This window comes from Crinia signifera, chromosome 11, assembly GCF_055691185.1.
Source record: "Crinia signifera chromosome 11, ASM5569118v1, whole genome shotgun sequence".
NCBI lineage: Eukaryota > Metazoa > Chordata > Amphibia > Anura > Myobatrachidae > Crinia > Crinia signifera.
This window is the reverse complement of record NC_139227.1, coordinates 53,320,403-53,339,281: the sequence shown is the minus strand read 5'-3', so window position 1 is coordinate 53,339,281 and position 18,879 is coordinate 53,320,403. Positions and strand designations below refer to the sequence as shown.

Sequence of the window (18,879 nt, the reverse complement as noted above, 5' to 3'; positions counted from 1 at the left end):
AGATAACTAGGGGCCCATTTACCATGAACACCCGAGTGTGTGATACAATATCTGCTGCGGATCCCCCACCTGCGATACCAATATCAGCAGCACCGATAGGTTATTATGGCGGATGTGACGCCGTAATATTTATATTTGTTCCTGTGTCCACCCCTCCAGATAGCATCAGCCCATTGCAGACATAACCAGCAGTGCATCCCCGGAAATCCTCCTGGCAAAGGCCGCCATGCATGCAGGGCCAGCGGGACTGCGCATGAGGACACATGGCAGGGACTGGCTCCATTAGATTGTTACATAGAGTCACAGTGCGATATGATTTGGCTATAATATAACGCAATAAGAGAGAGTTGAGTCTGCATACAACTTTATTCTGCCTTTTTAGTAAGGCTGATCAATCTGCAGGTTATTATTGTAATGTTGTGTCTGCGGGTGCAGGCCTAAACAACCTATGTATACAGTGTAAATGCAAGAAGAAAGAAGAGGTTGTGTTGGGTGGATGCACACCTGGAAAACATCTCCTGGGTTTTAGCTATATTTGTTAAAAATTTCTTAAAAATTCCTTCATTTCTTCCCTTTATGAAATGTTGGGGGCATTATGCATAAGCGACATTACAGTGTGTGGCATAATGTGTGAGGGGCATTACAGTGTGTGTTATAATGTGTAATAGGCATTAGTGTGTGGCATAATGTGTAATTGGCATTACGGTGTGTGGTATAATGTGTAATAGGCATTAGTGTGTGGCATAACGTGTAATGGGCATTACGGTGTGTGGTATAATGTGTAATGGGCATTACAGTCAGTGGCATAATGGGGCTCTATCTGGTGCAGCCCCCTTACACTTGTCCAACTATTATTGTCCAACAAGTTGGACCTGATTGACTTGAGATTTATCCTATGTGCAGGAGGATCAATCTCTTGCAATCTCTTGGTTATACCCAATGACAAGGAATTGTGCATTGGGTCCTACACATCAGACACATAAGTTTTTGTCAGACAGGCACATCAGATTTTCTCAGATAAATTGACTCAATCCACCTGAATTTGGTCAAATCTGACAAAATCTCACAAGTGCAAGGGGCCCTTAAGGGGCTCTAGCTGGTGCAATTTGTATAATTGGCTCTACTGTGTGGCGTAATGTGCACTGGTATTACGACGCCATGCCTTTCCCACAAAGCCGTGCCCTAAATTTTTGATGCGCACACTGTCGTTATTTTTGGAGTGATGGGTTATTTTACCCCAACCTCCCCCTGTTACACAGAAAAGCAAACGATCGTGTCAGGCACTTCTATTTGCTTTTCTGAGTAAAATAATCTGTGGGTGTAATTATGATAAGTGGATTAATGGCTAAAATAATGCTAGAATCACATCCTGACTAAACACCCAATGCACAGCTAGAAATGTTTTCCTGTAGGTGCACACCCTCATATAGGGGGTTATTTTGGTTCACTCTTCATGACAAATTCCTTCTTTGATGGACAACACCATGTGCACTGCAGGTGGGGCAGATGTAACGTGCAGAGAGAGTTAGATTTGGGTGAGTTATTTTGTTTCTGTGAAGGGAAAATACTAACATCTTTATTTTTACACTGCAATCTCACTTTGAAGTAAAACCCCACCCAAATCTAACTCTCTCAAATATCAAGAAACTCATGGACACCTGTGCAGCTTCAATCAGGTACGTCTTTATTCTGGAAAGAAAAGGGGTGTGAAACCGCGCTTTTACCTATTGATATGCAACAGTTAGAGGTAAAAAAATACATTTATTAAAAATACACTTGTTGAAATATACCACATATAAGGATGAATGAAAAAGATGGTACTATTGCTGATAATTAAAATAGAATATATTCTAATATATTCTATTTTAATTATCAGCAATAGTACCATCTTTTTAATTCATCCTTATATGTGGTATATTTTAACAAGTGTATTTTTAATAAATGTATTTTTACCTCTAACTGTTGCATATCAATAGGTAAAAGCGCGGTTTCACACCCCTTTTCTTTCCATTTATTGTGTTTGGGCTTGACACCCTTACTTACGAAACCGCAGCTCTAGCAAAGTCACCCATTTATAGGCGCCATCACGGGACACTTTGTGCCCCACCCCCCTTTTTTTTACGTCTTTATTCTAGCTCCGGCTAACACTGACCCAGCCAGCCGTGTGTCCGGAAGTGATGTCATAACCTGGGTACTAAAAAGACCAAGATGCATCAGATGCATCTACATCTCCCCTTTTAACTGAGAGGACACAACATGCATGGATATAACAATTTCAAAAACAATAAAGACAAAGATGAAGGAAAGACTAAGTGGCAAAGTCTTGGAACTTGGGATTGGGCTTGGACACCCGCCCGGACCTGGTGATGGTGTGCTGTGAGCCCATGGGATTGTCCTGGACAGTTTGGGAGGGCTCTGCCACTGTTAAGGTCTCTGGGATGGGATTGTCCAAATGATGTGAATCATCACTAGCATTGGTTGCAGCAGTGGCAGTAACTGATGGACCCGGCTGTGCAGCGTCCTCTTCAGCTGTACTCAGCAGGTGCCGGCGGTTGTGCTCGTACAAGGCATCGTCAGACTGCACCACATAACTGTTAGGATGCTCTGCTGGACGCTGCACCACTGCTGTTCTGTCGAAGCCTTGCTCAGTCTGTTTGCGAACTGGTTGGCCTGGAGAAAGTGTTGGCAGGCGATGTGCAGATCTGTCGTAGGATGCCTTGGAGCCTTGGAGCGGTCGGCGCACGCAGCTTCGTCAGACGAAGCTCTTGCGAAGCGTGCGCCGACCGCTCGCAGTGTGTCCCCCCTACCCCCTCCCCACTTACTATTGTATTTTGATTATGTTTGGTTGCGCCTAACGGGTTTTCCGCCGCAGACGGAACCCCGCTGCTTACTGATCAGGTTGTGACGGCCGTCACCTGACTTCAGCAGCACTCGGATTTTTCTGAGGCCTTGCAAGGGCACATACCTCAGATGCGCCTTACTGACAGAAATTAGGCGACTCTTTGAGACACGGCTACGGTGACCGCCACCAGGGCAGGTAACGGAGACGCTCTCCACACCCTGCACCGGGAGTAATTTCCAGTATTAGTCTCAAAGCCTCTCTGTAAAACCATTTGAGCGCAAAATCCTGAACCCGATCCCACAGTGGATCTCATTGTCTAAGAAGGGTTATCAAAAGGTTGCAATCATTTACGAATTATTGTCTGTGTAAATATCAATAGGAAAAGTGAGTATACAATCAATAAAGCGCTCTCCAATATCACCATGTGAAAAACACACATAAATAAAAGAACAATGATACTGTCCCTTTAAGAAGTCTCCTCAATTTTCAGGTCGACATATGTAATCTGTATAAAGAGACTTGGCTTTTTATGCAGCCATTTGAGCAAGCATTTGGCCAAGGAAAAAACACCACAATTTAAGTGCAGACTGTAGATACAGATTTTGAGTAGGAATGTAATACAGATGGGCACTCACAAGCAGGCTGTTAGTTTAAAGCATTCAAGATATCCCTCTGGCAAAACAGCAGCTCTTCTTTCAGAAGTGGGGGGAGATCAGAAAGAGAACAAAGCGATAGTGCAGATCAATTTGATAAAAAGCACCTTTTAATCAATGATAAAACTCACATAAGAAGACAAAGTAAAAACATGTAGTGGTATCCCCAAAGGCAAAAGCTGGAACCAGGAGCCGTTGATCTGTCCCTGAAGGTGATGGTATTCACTGACCCTCCGGAAGGGTCAGGCTCAGGAAACGGACAGGAGCATCCAGGTAGTTCAGCAATGAGGGTCCACAGGTCCTAGTTAGCGCCAAACGCGTTTCGGTATTCACCTTTTTCAATGGCATAACTAGGATGCGTCCACATGCGCATATTTATGCGCCATGCAATTTCTGTTCATCTGCGGCACCTGCCGCCGTTCGCGCATGCGCATTCCGTTTTCCAAGATGGCGGTGCGTTCCAAATACCCGGAAGTTCCGGGTTTTTGCGTTCCACCCATTCTAAAGTGCTTGGTATAGTGCACTGAGCCATCTAGGTATAGAATGTGAAGGATCAGAAGCATGCCAAACGTAAATACATCAAATAACAATACAAATCTGTGGATCTTGGTACTAATAAATAAGGATTAATCACCTAAAAAATGAATAATATAAAAATCAATTTATATTAAAAACATAATAAAATTCTTAATAAAAAGAACTTTATTTATTTTAATCCAATGTATTAAAATATTAAAAATTATGTATATTCAAATAGTATACAAGAACCACAAAAATGTTTACAGGGATATTCATAGTAGGGCATATGCATCTCTGGGAGCACCAATGTTTATATAGCATCCCTGCTACCCAGGTCACACATGCCCATCTTGCACAGCATATATTAGAAGAAGTGCACAACAAAGAAAGAACAAGAAAGGGAAGAGTACAACGAGTGATATTTGATATATAAAACCAGTAAAATACAGAGGATCACGTAAGAAAGTGCTTAAGCTCGAAATCACCATTGAGCCCCTTTGGAACAAGAGTGCCCAAACGGTGAATCCACCTCATTTCATTTTGCGCGAGTCTTTTTTCGATATCTCTGGTTTTCCACTTGGGTGTAATCTGCTGGATACCCCAGAAGTTGATAATATTGATTTCTTTGGACTCGTGGTTCGTTTTAAAATGCGCTGGTACTGTATGGGTCAATAACCCCTTCCTTATATTATAGACATGTTCCGCCATACGTACTTTTAGTTGTCTAGATGTTCTTCCCACATAGAACATCCCACATGCACATTCCAACACATATATAATGTTTTTAGAGTGACATGTTATAAAATTGCAAATCTTATAGTCCTTCCCATTAACATTAAAGTGCGTAAGTTTTCTCTCTTTACTTTTTACCGTCTTGCACATTAGACATGAGCCACAGCGGTGAAATCCGTTTGTGCGCTCGCTATGTCTGATTTCAACTTCTGTATTACTGCGTACAAGATGGTTTTTTAGAGAAGGTGCTCTGCGATAAATAAAAGATGGTTGAGGGGGTATGATCTCTGTTAAAATTGGATCTTGCCTCAAAAGTTTCCAATTGCTTCTAAAAACTTGTTCTATCTGTTTATGCATCCCCGTGAATTGGGAGATAAAAGATAGTTGATGCTTATTGTTACCAACATTGGATTTTACTTTTTCGCATAAGAGGCTTTGCCTATCAATATTTTCAATCCTCTCTTTAGCTTTGTCCAGTGTGATGTCACTATATCCTCTTGCAGATAGTCTGTCAGATACTTCTTTGATTTGTTGACTACAAACAGTACTATCTGTGCAATTCCTTTTTATTCTTGAGAATTGGCTAAAGGGAATAGAGTCCAGCCAATTTTTATGATGTTGGCTGGACCTCTCGATATAGCTATTCGAGTCTGTTTCCTTACGGTAAGTTTTGGTTTTTAATTTACCTTCATCTATATACAGATTTAAATCAAGAAAAGTGACTGATGCTTGACTGGTCGTAAAAGTTAGTTTGATGGCAAATTGATTGACATTTAACATTTCACAAAAGACTTTTAAAACGTCAAGGTCCCCTCTCCATATAAATAACACATCATCTATAAAACGATGCCAGGACACCAGGTTTGCCACCAGCCCACCAGAAGGCCAGATGGTTGACTCCTCCCAGTACGCCATAAAAAGATTGGCGTAACTGGGGGCAAACCTGGTGCCCATAGCAGTACCAATGCACTGTACATAAAAACATCCCTCATGATAAAAATAATTGTTGGTTAAAATGAATAGTATACTCTCTAAAATAAAAGATTTAACATTTTCATTTAAGGTGCTTTTATTTAAAAAGAAGGACACTGCTTCTATGCCCTTTTCTTTAGTTATAATTGTATACAGGGTGCTGACATCTGCACTACATAAAAAGTCATTTTCTTTCCATTGATAGCTTTCCAATTTGCGTAGCACATCTCCTGTATCTTTGATATAGGCCTTAGTCTGTTTAACGATTGGCTGTAGATAGGAGTCGATTACTGCAGATAAATTGCTTGTAATGCTATTGCATCCTGCAATTATTGGTCTACCAGGGGGGTGGAGTGGATCCTTATGCACTTTTGGTAGAGTATAGATGGAAGGTATTGAGGGTTCTTTTATATTTATGAAATCAAATTCATTTTTGTTTATCACTTGATTATTCATTGCTTTTGTTGTTAGTTCCATCAAACCTTTCATTATTCTGTCTGTGGGATCACATTTCATTTTTTTATATGTCTCTCCATTTCTTAATTGTCCATCTATCTCTTTTAAGTACATGTCACGATTCATAAGGACCACCCCACCCCCCTTGTCAGCAGGTTTTATAATTGTGGACTTATCATCCTTCATTTTCTTCAGGGTTTCAAAATCTGTTTTATTAAGGTTTAGTTTACTTTTGAAACCAGCCCCTTTCTTTATAATTTTATCGACCTCCTCGCAAACAACTTTATTAAAGCAGTCGAGAAAGCTGCCTCTGAAGTGTGTAGGATAAAACGTGGAAGGGTTTTTAAAAACAGTTAATGTGGGATCAAATTCAGGATTTTCTCCTGATTCTTTATTATGAAAAAAACGTTTTATAGTCAACTTCCTGATGTATTTCTGAATATCTATAAATAAGTCAAAGGAGTTGGGTTTTACTGATGGGGAGAATTTAAGGCCTTTTTTCAAAATATTGATCTCTGTGGGTGTTAGATCTCTCCCAGTTAAGTTAAATATTAAATACTAAAGAAAAGGGCATAGAAGCAGTGTCCTTCTTTTTAAATAAAAGCACCTTAAATGAAAATGTTAAATCTTTTATTTTAGAGAGTATACTATTCATTTTAACCAACAATTATTTTTATCATGAGGGATGTTTTTATGTACAGTGCATTGGTACTGCTATGGGCACCAGGTTTGCCCCCAGTTACGCCAATCTTTTTATGGCGTACTGGGAGGAGTCAACCATCTGGCCTTCTGGTGGGCTGGTGGCAAACCTGGTGTCCTGGCATCGTTTTATAGATGATGTGTTATTTATATGGAGAGGGGACCTTGACGTTTTAAAAGTCTTTTGTGAAATGTTAAATGTCAATCAATTTGCCATCAAACTAACTTTTACGACCAGTCAAGCATCAGTCACTTTTCTTGATTTAAATCTGTATATAGATGAAGGTAAATTAAAAACCAAAACTTACCGTAAGGAAACAGACTCGAATAGCTATATCGAGAGGTCCAGCCAACATCATAAAAATTGGCTGGACTCTATTCCCTTTAGCCAATTCTCAAGAATAAAAAGGAATTGCACAGATAGTACTGTTTGTAGTCAACAAATCAAAGAAGTATCTGACAGACTATCTGCAAGAGGATATAGTGACATCACACTGGACAAAGCTAAAGAGAGGATTGAAAATATTGATAGGCAAAGCCTCTTATGCGAAAAAGTAAAATCCAATGTTGGTAACAATAAGCATCAACTATCTTTTATCTCCCAATTCACGGGGATGCATAAACAGATAGAACAAGTTTTTAGAAGCAATTGGAAACTTTTGAGGCAAGATCCAATTTTAACAGAGATCATACCCCCTCAACCATCTTTTATTTATCGCAGAGCACCTTCTCTAAAAAACCATCTTGTACGCAGTAATACAGAAGTTGAAATCAGACATAGCGAGCGCACAAACGGATTTCACCGCTGTGGCTCATGTCTAATGTGCAAGACGGTAAAAAGTAAAGAGAGAAAACTTACGCACTTTAATGTTAATGGGAAGGACTATAAGATTTGCAATTTTATAACATGTCACTCTAAAAACATTATATATGTGTTGGAATGTGCATGTGGGATGTTCTATGTGGGAAGAACATCTAGACAACTAAAAGTACGTATGGCGGAACATGTCTATAATATAAGGAAGGGGTTATTGACCCATACAGTACCAGCGCATTTTAAAACCCACCACGAGTCCAAAGAAATCAATATTATCAACTTCTGGGGTATCCAGCAGATTACACCCAAGTGGAAAACCAGAGATATCGAAAAAAGACTCGCGCAAAATGAAATGAGGTGGATTCACCGTTTGGGCACTCTTGTTCCAAAGGGGCTCAATGGTGATTTCGAGCTTAAGCACTTTCTTACGTGATCCTCTGTATTTTACTGGTTTTATATATCAAATATCACTCGTTGTACTCTTCCCTTTCTTGTTCTTTCTTTGTTGTGCACTTCTTCTAATATATGCTGTGCAAGATGGGCATGTGTGACCTGGGTAGCAGGGATGCTATATAAACATTGGTGCTCCCAGAGATGCATATGCCCTACTATGAATATCCCTGTAAACATTTTTGTGGTTCTTGTATACTATTTGAATATACATAATTTTTAATATTTTAATACATTGGATTAAAATAAATAAAGTTCTTTTTATTAAGAATTTTATTATGTTTTTAATATAAATTGATTTTTATATTATTCATTTTTTAGGTGATTAATCCTTATTTATTAGTACCAAGATCCACAGATTTGTATTGTTATTTGATGTATTTACGTTTGGCATGCTTCTGATCCTTCACATTCTATACCTAGATGGCTCAGTGCACTATACCAAGCACTTTAGAATGGGTGGAACGCAAAAACCCGGAACTTCCGGGTATTTGGAACGCACCGCCATCTTGGAAAACGGAATGCGCATGCGCGAACGGCGGCAGGTGCCGCAGATGAACAGAAATTGCATGGCGCATAAATATGCGCATGTGGACGCATCCTAGTTATGCCATTGAAAAAGGTGAATACCGAAACGCGTTTGGCGCTAACTAGGACCTGTGGACCCTCATTGCTGAACTACCTGGATGCTCCTGTCCGTTTCCTGAGCCTGACCCTTCCGGAGGGTCAGTGAATACCATCACCTTCAGGGACAGATCAACGGCTCCTGGTTCCAGCTTTTGCCTTTGGGGATACCACTACATGTTTTTACTTTGTCTTCTTATGTGAGTTTTATCATTGATTAAAAGGTGCTTTTTATCAAATTGATCTGCACTATCGCTTTGTTCTCTTTCTGATCTCCCCCCACTTCTGAAAGAAGAGCTGCTGTTTTGCCAGAGGGATATCTTGAATGCTTTAAACTAACAGCCTGCTTGTGAGTGCCCATCTGTATTACATTCCTACTCAAAATCTGTATCTACAGTCTGCACTTAAATTGTGGTGTTTTTTCCTTGGCCAAATGCTTGCTCAAATGGCTGCATAAAAAGCCAAGTCTCTTTATACAGATTACATATGTCGACCTGAAAATTGAGGAGACTTCTTAAAGGGACAGTATCATTGTTCTTTTATTTATGTGTGTTTTTCACATGGTGATATTGGAGAGCGCTTTATTGATTGTATACTCACTTTTCCTATTCTATGCATTTCAAAGTGGTTTGGATGTCACTTTTTTGTATACAGTCTTAAGCTGCACCTCAATTCTTGTGCGCACTTATTGCTATTTTTTTCTTTGAAAACTGTTTGTATTCTACATCCATTTATAGTATAAAGTGCTGCAGCCATGTTTAACTTCCGGGAAACAAGGAATTCCTTGTTAAAAGGGACTTTTTCTTCGGATAAGGATGAAATTATTATAAGTGATGAAAATCTAAAGAGTGTTTTTAAAAAATTAGAGAATGTAATGATCAAAGAAAACCGCCTATGGTGGGAAGTGGCCACAATGGAACAATACTTATCCGCAAAAATCATACCTAAGGGCCTAAAAATAATAAAACCACCCTCCTTTCAGTCTGCTGAGGATAATTTTGTTAAAGAATGGGATAACATTCTAAATGATTGTTCAGTTTCCCTGATTAATTTGATCATAAAAGAAAGAACTAAAAATATGAAAGATCTTAGTAATGAGATAAAGACTCTCTCAGAAACTATCCATCCTTTCAAAAATCTAGAAGATTTTTCAGAACATGAAAAAAACCTTATGAATGCTATAGAGAAAAGTACAAAGGAGTTAAGAGTACGTAAATCCAAAAAATATCAAAGGGACCTTAACCTCTTGCAAACACAAAATTTAATACCAAATTCACAGATAAGTGAAACCATTCCACCCAAAACTCCCAAACTAAAAGATCAGACCCCTATTTGGAGGAATAAAAAAAAAAAAATTAAAAAAAAATAAAAACTCAAATAAAAATAGGAATCCCTCAAAAAACCGAAATACTGTTAACAACCAATATTTCCCAAATAAAACAAATTATGGAACTGAAAGAGGTAGAAATAAGTATTGGGAAAATGAGAGACCTACACCTCAAATGGGGAGAGTTTACAACCAATACCCCAATAGAAGGTTCAATCGTAATAATTACGAGAGAAACCAACAGGAGTGGAATACCCCGCGGTTTGCAAATAGACTTAAGGAACAAAATACAACGCCACAAAGAATCAATACCTTCAACCGATATTTACCGTTGGAGAGAAATTATGATCATCATGATATTGATAGGCCGTCTTTTTTACAGTGGGGCAACAAAACTCCAGGCAGGAACAAATTCTAAACCCCAAATCTATTAGAACTAGAAGGGGAAAAAGGGCGGGGAAAAAAAGAAAATTCACTAAGCCCAAACCAACTAAAAAGAAAAATCCTGAAATTCCTGAAAATAAGGAAAATGAAGGCAAAATATTTAACTTAACTGGGAGAGATCTAACACCCACAGAGATCAATATTTTGAAAAAAGGCCTTAAATTCTCCCCATCAGTAAAACCCAACTCCTTTGACTTATTTATAGATATTCAGAAATACATCAGGAAGTTGACTATAAAACGTTTTTTTCATAATAAAGAATCAGGAGAAAATCCTGAATTTGATCCCACATTAACTGTTTTTAAAAACCCTTCCACGTTTTATCCTACACACTTCAGAGGCAGCTTTCTCGACTGCTTTAATAAAGTTGTTTGCGAGGAGGTCGATAAAATTATAAAGAAAGGGGCTGGTTTCAAAAGTAAACTAAACCTTAATAAAACAGATTTTGAAACCCTGAAGAAAATGAAGGATGATAAGTCCACAATTATAAAACCTGCTGACAAGGGGGGTGGGGTGGTCCTTATGAATCGTGACATGTACTTAAAAGAGATAGATGGACAATTAAGAAATGGAGAGACATATAAAAAAATGAAATGTGATCCCACAGACAGAATAATGAAAGGTTTGATGGAACTAACAACAAAAGCAATGAATAATCAAGTGATAAACAAAAATGAATTTGATTTCATAAATATAAAAGAACCCTCAATACCTTCCATCTATACTCTACCAAAAGTGCATAAGGATCCACTCCACCCCCCTGGTAGACCAATAATTGCAGGATGCAATAGCATTACAAGCAATTTATCTGCAGTAATCGACTCCTATCTACAGCCAATCGTTAAACAGACTAAGGCCTATATCAAAGATACAGGAGATGTGCTACGCAAATTGGAAAGCTATCAATGGAAAGAAAATGACTTTTTATGTAGTGCAGATGTCAGCACCCTGTATACAATTATAACTAAAGAAAAGGGCATAGAAGCAGTGTCCTTCTTTTTAAATAAATGCACCTTAAATGAAAATGTTAAATCTTTTATTTTAGAGAGTATACTATTCATTTTAACCAACAATTATTTTTATCATGAGGGATGTTTTTATGTACAGTGCATTGGTACTGCTATGGGCACCAGGTTTGCCCCCAGTTACGCCAATCTTTTTATGGCGTACTGGGAGGAGTCAACCATCTGGCCTTCTGGTGGGCTGGTGGCAAACCTGGTGTCCTGGCATCGTTTTATAGATGATGTGTTATTTATATGGAGAGGGGACCTTGACGTTTTAAAAGTCTTTTGTGAAATGTTAAATGTCAATCAATTTGCCATCAAACTAACTTTTACGACCAGTCAAGCATCAGTCACTTTTCTTGATTTAAATCTGTATATAGATGAAGGTAAATTAAAAACCAAAACTTACCGTAAGGAAACAGACTCGAATAGCTATATCGAGAGGTCCAGCCAACATCATAAAAATTGGCTGGACTCTATTCCCTTTAGCCAATTCTCAAGAATAAAAAGGAATTGCACAGATAGTACTGTTTGTAGTCAACAAATCAAAGAAGTATCTGACAGACTATCTGCAAGAGGATATAGTGACATCACACTGGACAAAGCTAAAGAGAGGATTGAAAATATTGATAGGCAAAGCCTCTTATGCGAAAAAGTAAAATCCAATGTTGGTAACAATAAGCATCAACTATCTTTTATCTCCCAATTCACGGGGATGCATAAACAGATAGAACAAGTTTTTAGAAGCAATTGGAAACTTTTGAGGCAAGATCCAATTTTAACAGAGATCATACCCCCTCAACCATCTTTTATTTATCGCAGAGCACCTTCTCTAAAAAACCATCTTGTACGCAGTAATACAGAAGTTGAAATCAGACATAGCGAGCGCACAAACGGATTTCACCGCTGTGGCTCATGTCTAATGTGCAAGACGGTAAAAAGTAAAGAGAGAAAACTTACGCACTTTAATGTTAATGGGAAGGACTATAAGATTTGCAATTTTATAACATGTCACTCTAAAAACATTATATATGTGTTGGAATGTGCATGTGGGATGTTCTATGTGGGAAGAACATCTAGACAACTAAAAGTACGTATGGCGGAACATGTCTATAATATAAGGAAGGGGTTATTGACCCATACAGTACCAGCGCATTTTAAAACCCACCACGAGTCCAAAGAAATCAATATTATCAACTTCTGGGGTATCCAGCAGATTACACCCAAGTGGAAAACCAGAGATATCGAAAAAAGACTCGCGCAAAATGAAATGAGGTGGATTCACCGTTTGGGCACTCTTGTTCCAAAGGGGCTCAATGGTGATTTCGAGCTTAAGCACTTTCTTACGTGATCCTCTGTATTTTACTGGTTTTATATATCAAATATCACTCGTTGTACTCTTCCCTTTCTTGTTCTTTCTTTGTTGTGCACTTCTTCTAATATATGCTGTGCAAGATGGGCATGTGTGACCTGGGTAGCAGGGATGCTATATAAACATTGGTGCTCCCAGAGATGCATATGCCCTACTATGAATATCCCTGTAAACATTTTTGTGGTTCTTGTATACTATTTGAATATACATAATTTTTAATATTTTAATACATTGGATTAAAATAAATAAAGTTCTTTTTATTAAGAATTTTATTATGTTTTTAATATAAATTGATTTTTATATTATTCATTTTTTAGGTGATTAATCCTTATTTATTAGTACCAAGATCCACAGATTTGTATTGTTATTTGATGTATTTACGTTTGGCATGCTTCTGATCCTTCACATTCTATACCTAGATGGCTCAGTGCACTATACCAAGCACTTTAGAATGGGTGGAACGCAAAAACCCGGAACTTCCGGGTATTTGGAACGCACCGCCATCTTGGAAAACGGAATGCGCATGCTCGAACGGCGGCAGGTGCCGCAGATGAACAGAAATTGCATGGCGCATAAATATGCGCATGTGGACGCATCCTAGTTATGCCATTGAAAAAGGTGAATACCGAAACGCGTTTGGCGCTAACTAGGACCTGTGGACCCTCATTGCTGAACTACCTGGATGCTCCTGTCCGTTTCCTGAGCCTGACCCTTCCGGAGGGTCAGTGAATACCATCACCTTCAGGGACAGATCAACGGCTCCTGGTTCCAGCTTTTGCCTTTGGGGATACCACTACATGTTTTTACTTTGTCTTCTTATGTGAGTTTTATCATTGATTAAAAGGTGCTTTTTATCAAATTGATCTGCACTATCGCTTTGTTCTCTTTCTGATCTCCCCCCACTTCTGAAAGAAGAGCTGCTGTTTTGCCAGAGGGATATCTTGAATGCTTTAAACTAACAGCCTGCTTGTGAGTGCCCATCTGTATTACATTCCTACTCAAAATCTGTATCTACAGTCTGCACTTAAATTGTGGTGTTTTTTCCTTGGCCAAATGCTTGCTCAAATGGCTGCATAAAAAGCCAAGTCTCTTTATACAGATTACATATGTCGACCTGAAAATTGAGGAGACTTCTTAAAGGGACAGTATCATTGTTCTTTTATTTATGTGTGTTTTTCACATGGTGATATTGGAGAGCGCTTTATTGATTGTATACTCACTTTTCCTATTCTATGCATTTCAAAGTGGTTTGGATGTCACTTTTTTGTATACAGTCTTAAGCTGCACCTCAATTCTTGTGCGCACTTATTGCTATTTTTTTCTTTGAAAACTGTGTAAATATCAAGTCAATCGATCTATACCAGTGATTGATACAACGGTTGCGCTGACAGGGATTTCGTATCACACGAATAATAGGACTTAGTAGTCAATCTCCCTTCAGTACACACGAAGTCGATACATGTGAACCCGATCTCATGGTAGATCTCATTTTCAGGGTTACACATGAAGTACAACTGTTCTTGAATTTAACAGCAAACCTCTAAGTGGGGTTCTCCGTGGTGCATACACACCAGGAGACATCTATAATAAAAATTTCCAATTGTCATTTGTATTACAAATCCGGGGCACACTGCATGAGGAATTCTTCCTCTTTTAAATCACTATTTGTATTTATCTGTGTGTTAGTGTGTTTTTATGTTCGCAATCTTTTAAAAGCATCCTTTATTAAAAGTTACATTTTATCGTACATTCCTTTCAAAGGTGCACCATACTGGACATTCTGTGCTTTCTCTTTCTCTGTATGCTCAAAATTTATGTCCCATGGTAGCACACCCTTACAGGTTGACTCAAGTGAATCCCACACAAAATAACCTATACAAGGGTCTACCTGAATGAAAATGATACTATATTTCCCTGTGCGACTGGTACAAACCCTTGCTCTGTTTATACCATCCCCAGGAAGCGCTGGAGTGCCAATTTTTCTGCTGGGAGGGGCACCTGCAGGACGGCAGAGACCTTGTTTGGGTCTGGCAGGACGCCCTTGTCGTTGAGGATGTGGCCAATGTATGCGACCTCCGTGACTCTGAACCTGCACTTGTCAGGGTTGATCTTGAGGGCGCAAGCCCGTTGGAGTACCTGGTGGAGGCGTTGATCATGCTCCTCTCTGGTGCGGCCCCAGACGAGGATGTTGTCAGCGATGATGTCACAGGGATAGCCAGAGAACAGTTGCTCCATGCATCGCTGGAAAACTTCGCTGCCCGTGGTGATGCCATAGGGCATCCGGAGGAAGACGTAGCACCCAATGGGGGTCATGAAGGCAGTGTCACGGATCACAGAGGAGGACAGAGGCGCGGAATCTAACTGTGCCAGGGGTTTTCTGCCAGTGACCCCTCCAAGCGGGATTTGGGCTTTTGCGGCCCTCTGCCCAGGCTTCTCGTACAGGTGCTGGTTACACTGGAAGTAGCAGTAGTCAGACAAGGGTTTAGCAGGTGCAGGTCACAGGTATAGCCGGGTCGGTAGCAAATAACAGATGGCTGGAGGTACACAAGGATTGAGCAGGTTTTTTGTCACAGGAATAGCCAGGTCAGTACCAGATATCAGGGAGCGTAGTGCAGACAAGGTTTTAGCAGTTGCAGGTCACAGGGATAGCCAGGTCGGTAACAGTAAATCAGAAGGCTGGATACACACAGGTATAATGCTGAAATGGTGTGAGTACCTGAGACACTGGATACTGATTATACTATGCAGCACTGGATGACTTCAGGTATGAGCTTGGAACCAACAAGCAGTGAACAGAGACTGAATGAGCAAACTGAGAGTGGATCTCCCCAGGTACTGTGCAGATGGTGATTGCAGTCAGCTGTATAAGCAGGTAACATTGGTGTTTGCAGGATGAGCTTGGTGAACTAGTATTTTCAGGATTGATTACTTGCAGAGAAGTACTTAGCTGGAGTGCATGGAATTACAGCAACTGCAATTCTGGGCCAGATAACAGAATCTTTAACTTGCACATGAGAGACAAGGAACAGCATGTAGCTCAGGGAAGTAACACCTTGCTTCTGGCACCAGTGGGAATTCTCACAGGGAGTATCACTCAGCTGTAGGTGTGTGATAGGCTGCTGAGATCAGCTGACAAGGTGATGTCAGAGTACCAGGTATTCACACAACATAACAGAGTGTGACAGGCAGTAAGCAAGGAAGAGGCTCTGTCCAGAGGGATCTGCCAAAACCCACATTTGGCATCCAGGGTGCTAAAGACGGTTGCACCTGGCATGTCGGCAATCACCTGCTCGATGGTCCGGAGCGGATGGTAGGGGCGTAAAAGTGCCTTGTTTAGGTTTACTGGGTCAATGCATAACCGTACAGTCCCATCTTTTTTGGCAGCTGCTACCATTGCAGACACCCATTGTATTGCTTCTTCATTTGGTGCAATGACACCTAGCTGCGTCATTCTTTGTAGCTCCTGAATGATTTTGTCCTTCATTACAATGGGGACTCTGCGGGGAGCACAAACAGTGGGGGCAATAGAGTCATCCAGCCTCATATGATATGTGATAGGCAGCTTTCCTAATGTGCTGTTATCAAATAAGTCTTGGAAATCTTTCATTTCTGGGACAGTCATTTGAATAGCGTGTACATCAGGCCCCAGTTTCAACAGGCCCAGTTTCATACTGTCCGGGAGGCACTTGTTGGTCCACAATGTGGAAAAGTAATTCAGCACGGTTGAACTGTATTTTTGTGGTGCCAAGCGTGGTGATGACCTGGCCTCCATATGCTATTAAGTTGATTTTGTCCTGTGGGTTAATCTGTGCAGCAGGGTCTAGCTCGTGTAGTTGTCTGCGTGACATGACGTTGCACTTGGCCCGTGAGTCTATCTTGATTGTGGCCACACTGTTGGTGTGTTTGGTCTTGAGCTTTATAAATATTTCACCCCTCTCATCAGTGTGATCGACACTGTCACAGACTGTTGTGCGGGCTGTGCTGTGCACCAGGTCTGTGTCTACCTGGCTGACCTGCCTGGGAGTGCAGCTGTATCGGGGTTCTGGCTGCTGCTTTGGGGGTGTCTGGTCTTTGGAGCGACAGCACCTGGCGAAGTGGTTCCATTTGCCACATGCATTGCAGCGTTTATCATATGTGGGGCAGTTCTGCTTGCCTGGGGGGTGCTGTGCTGCGCAGTTCCCACATGAGGGAGAGCAGGGTGCGGTGGCCGCCATGACACATACTTCAGCGTCCTTCTTTAACTCCCTTGTACCCTTTTCTGCCTGCTCATGGAGCATGCATATGCTTATGGCGGTTTCTAGCATGAGGCCCTTCTCCCTTAGCAGCTGTGCACGTACCTTGTCATTTCTAATGCCACACACGATTCTGTCACGGATGAGTTCATCTGTGAGTGTCCCAAAGTTGCACCTCTTTGCCAGTAGTTTTAGTGTGGAGGCGTATGATTGCACTGTATCGTCGCCCTTTTGACTTGTGCTGTTGAAGATGTGCCTGTCCATAATGACGTTATTTACAGGCATGCAGATTTCCTCAAATTTAGCGAGTAAGACTTCAGGATCCTCTCTGCTCTCTGTGTCCGCGTATATGAATGCCTCTGATTTGTCCACTGCGTCTGTGCCTGCGAGGTTCAGCAGCGTGTATGCCTGTACCTTCTTTGACTTGTCTGATAAGCCCGCGATGCAGTACACGTGCCACTCTCTTTTGAAGCGGAGCCAGTTGTCAGCGCTGTGTTAGTCGAAAATCAATGGGTCAATCTTCCTCAGCCCATGTGCCATGTTTATCCCGCTTCTGACACCATGTAGATGTGTGGGTATCAAGAAACTCACGGACACCTGTGCAGCTTCAATCAGGTGCGTCTTTATGCCAGCTCCGGCTAACACTGACTGCCCGGCCAGCCGTGTGGCCGGAATTGATGTCATAACCTGGGTACTACAAAGACCACATGGTTTTGTCCATCTAAGAAGGAATTTGTCAGAAAGAGTGAACCAAAATAACCACCATAATGAGCTGCGCACGCCTATGGTAGCCTTATACCACACACAGTAACCTGTGTGGCGTAGGCACTATAGCGGTCACTGCCAGCTACCTTATATAGTAGTATGTTTATACGGGGTTCCGTGCTGTTAGTTCAGACATGACGCATTATACTTCCCGTGTAATGTCGGCTATTATAGGGCACTAATCTGACAATAGACCCTTTGTTCGCTTACACAATTGACCCTTTACTGGAGACCATGTCACGTGGTGCACTGTGTCAGAGGCCCTGTAACATGTTAGTTACGGTACAGACCATACACATGATCGGGGACCTGAGTCCCATTTCCCAATATCCTGGAAACAACCTTATTTTTAATTCCTTTCTCCAAACCGTTTGCATCCTCACATTGCACTGACGCTGCTGGGACCTCATATCATCATATCAGTACAGAGTACGTCACATCTCCTTATATTTTTGTGACGCATTTCATGGACCGGTTTCCGCTTCTTTAGGGCGTTTCTCTGATGATTGAGATCCAAAATCTTGGGGTAAAGATAGCAGACATCACTCCTTGTGGAGATCCAGCGGCTAGCTCTTTTGCCAATTATCACACCCTCCAACCGCAACCAGGTGACCTCAACTAGCAGCTCCCTAAAACTAAGGTTCAAGTACCAGCATGGTAGCACCCAGGGACAGAATAAGATGTGCAGGGGACCTGGAAAACACATTTGTGTGGGCCCCTAGGAGCTCAAACTGGACAGCTGCAGATCTCAGTTAAAAGTGTGGGTACTCTTTACGTAGCACGGCGCCCACGATTTTGATCGTGGGCATCGCAGGTAAAAAAATTGCGGGCATTGAATGCACTAAAAATCGGGTGCGATGCGACCGACGCGATGCCCGCGATTTCCCATAGGGAACAATGTTAAATGTCTGAATTGACCCGATTTTCCTGTTCAATGCCTCAATTGACCCGATTTTTCCATAGGAAACAAT

General features: G+C 41.0%; 1 protein-coding gene across 3 annotated transcripts in view; it reads right to left on the bottom strand.

Moving 5' to 3' along the window:
• FCSK (fucose kinase) overlaps positions 1 to 18,879 on the bottom strand; it is a 115,067-nt gene that overhangs the window by 32,637 nt on the left and 63,551 nt on the right. The gene's annotated exons all lie outside the window — the stretch shown is intronic.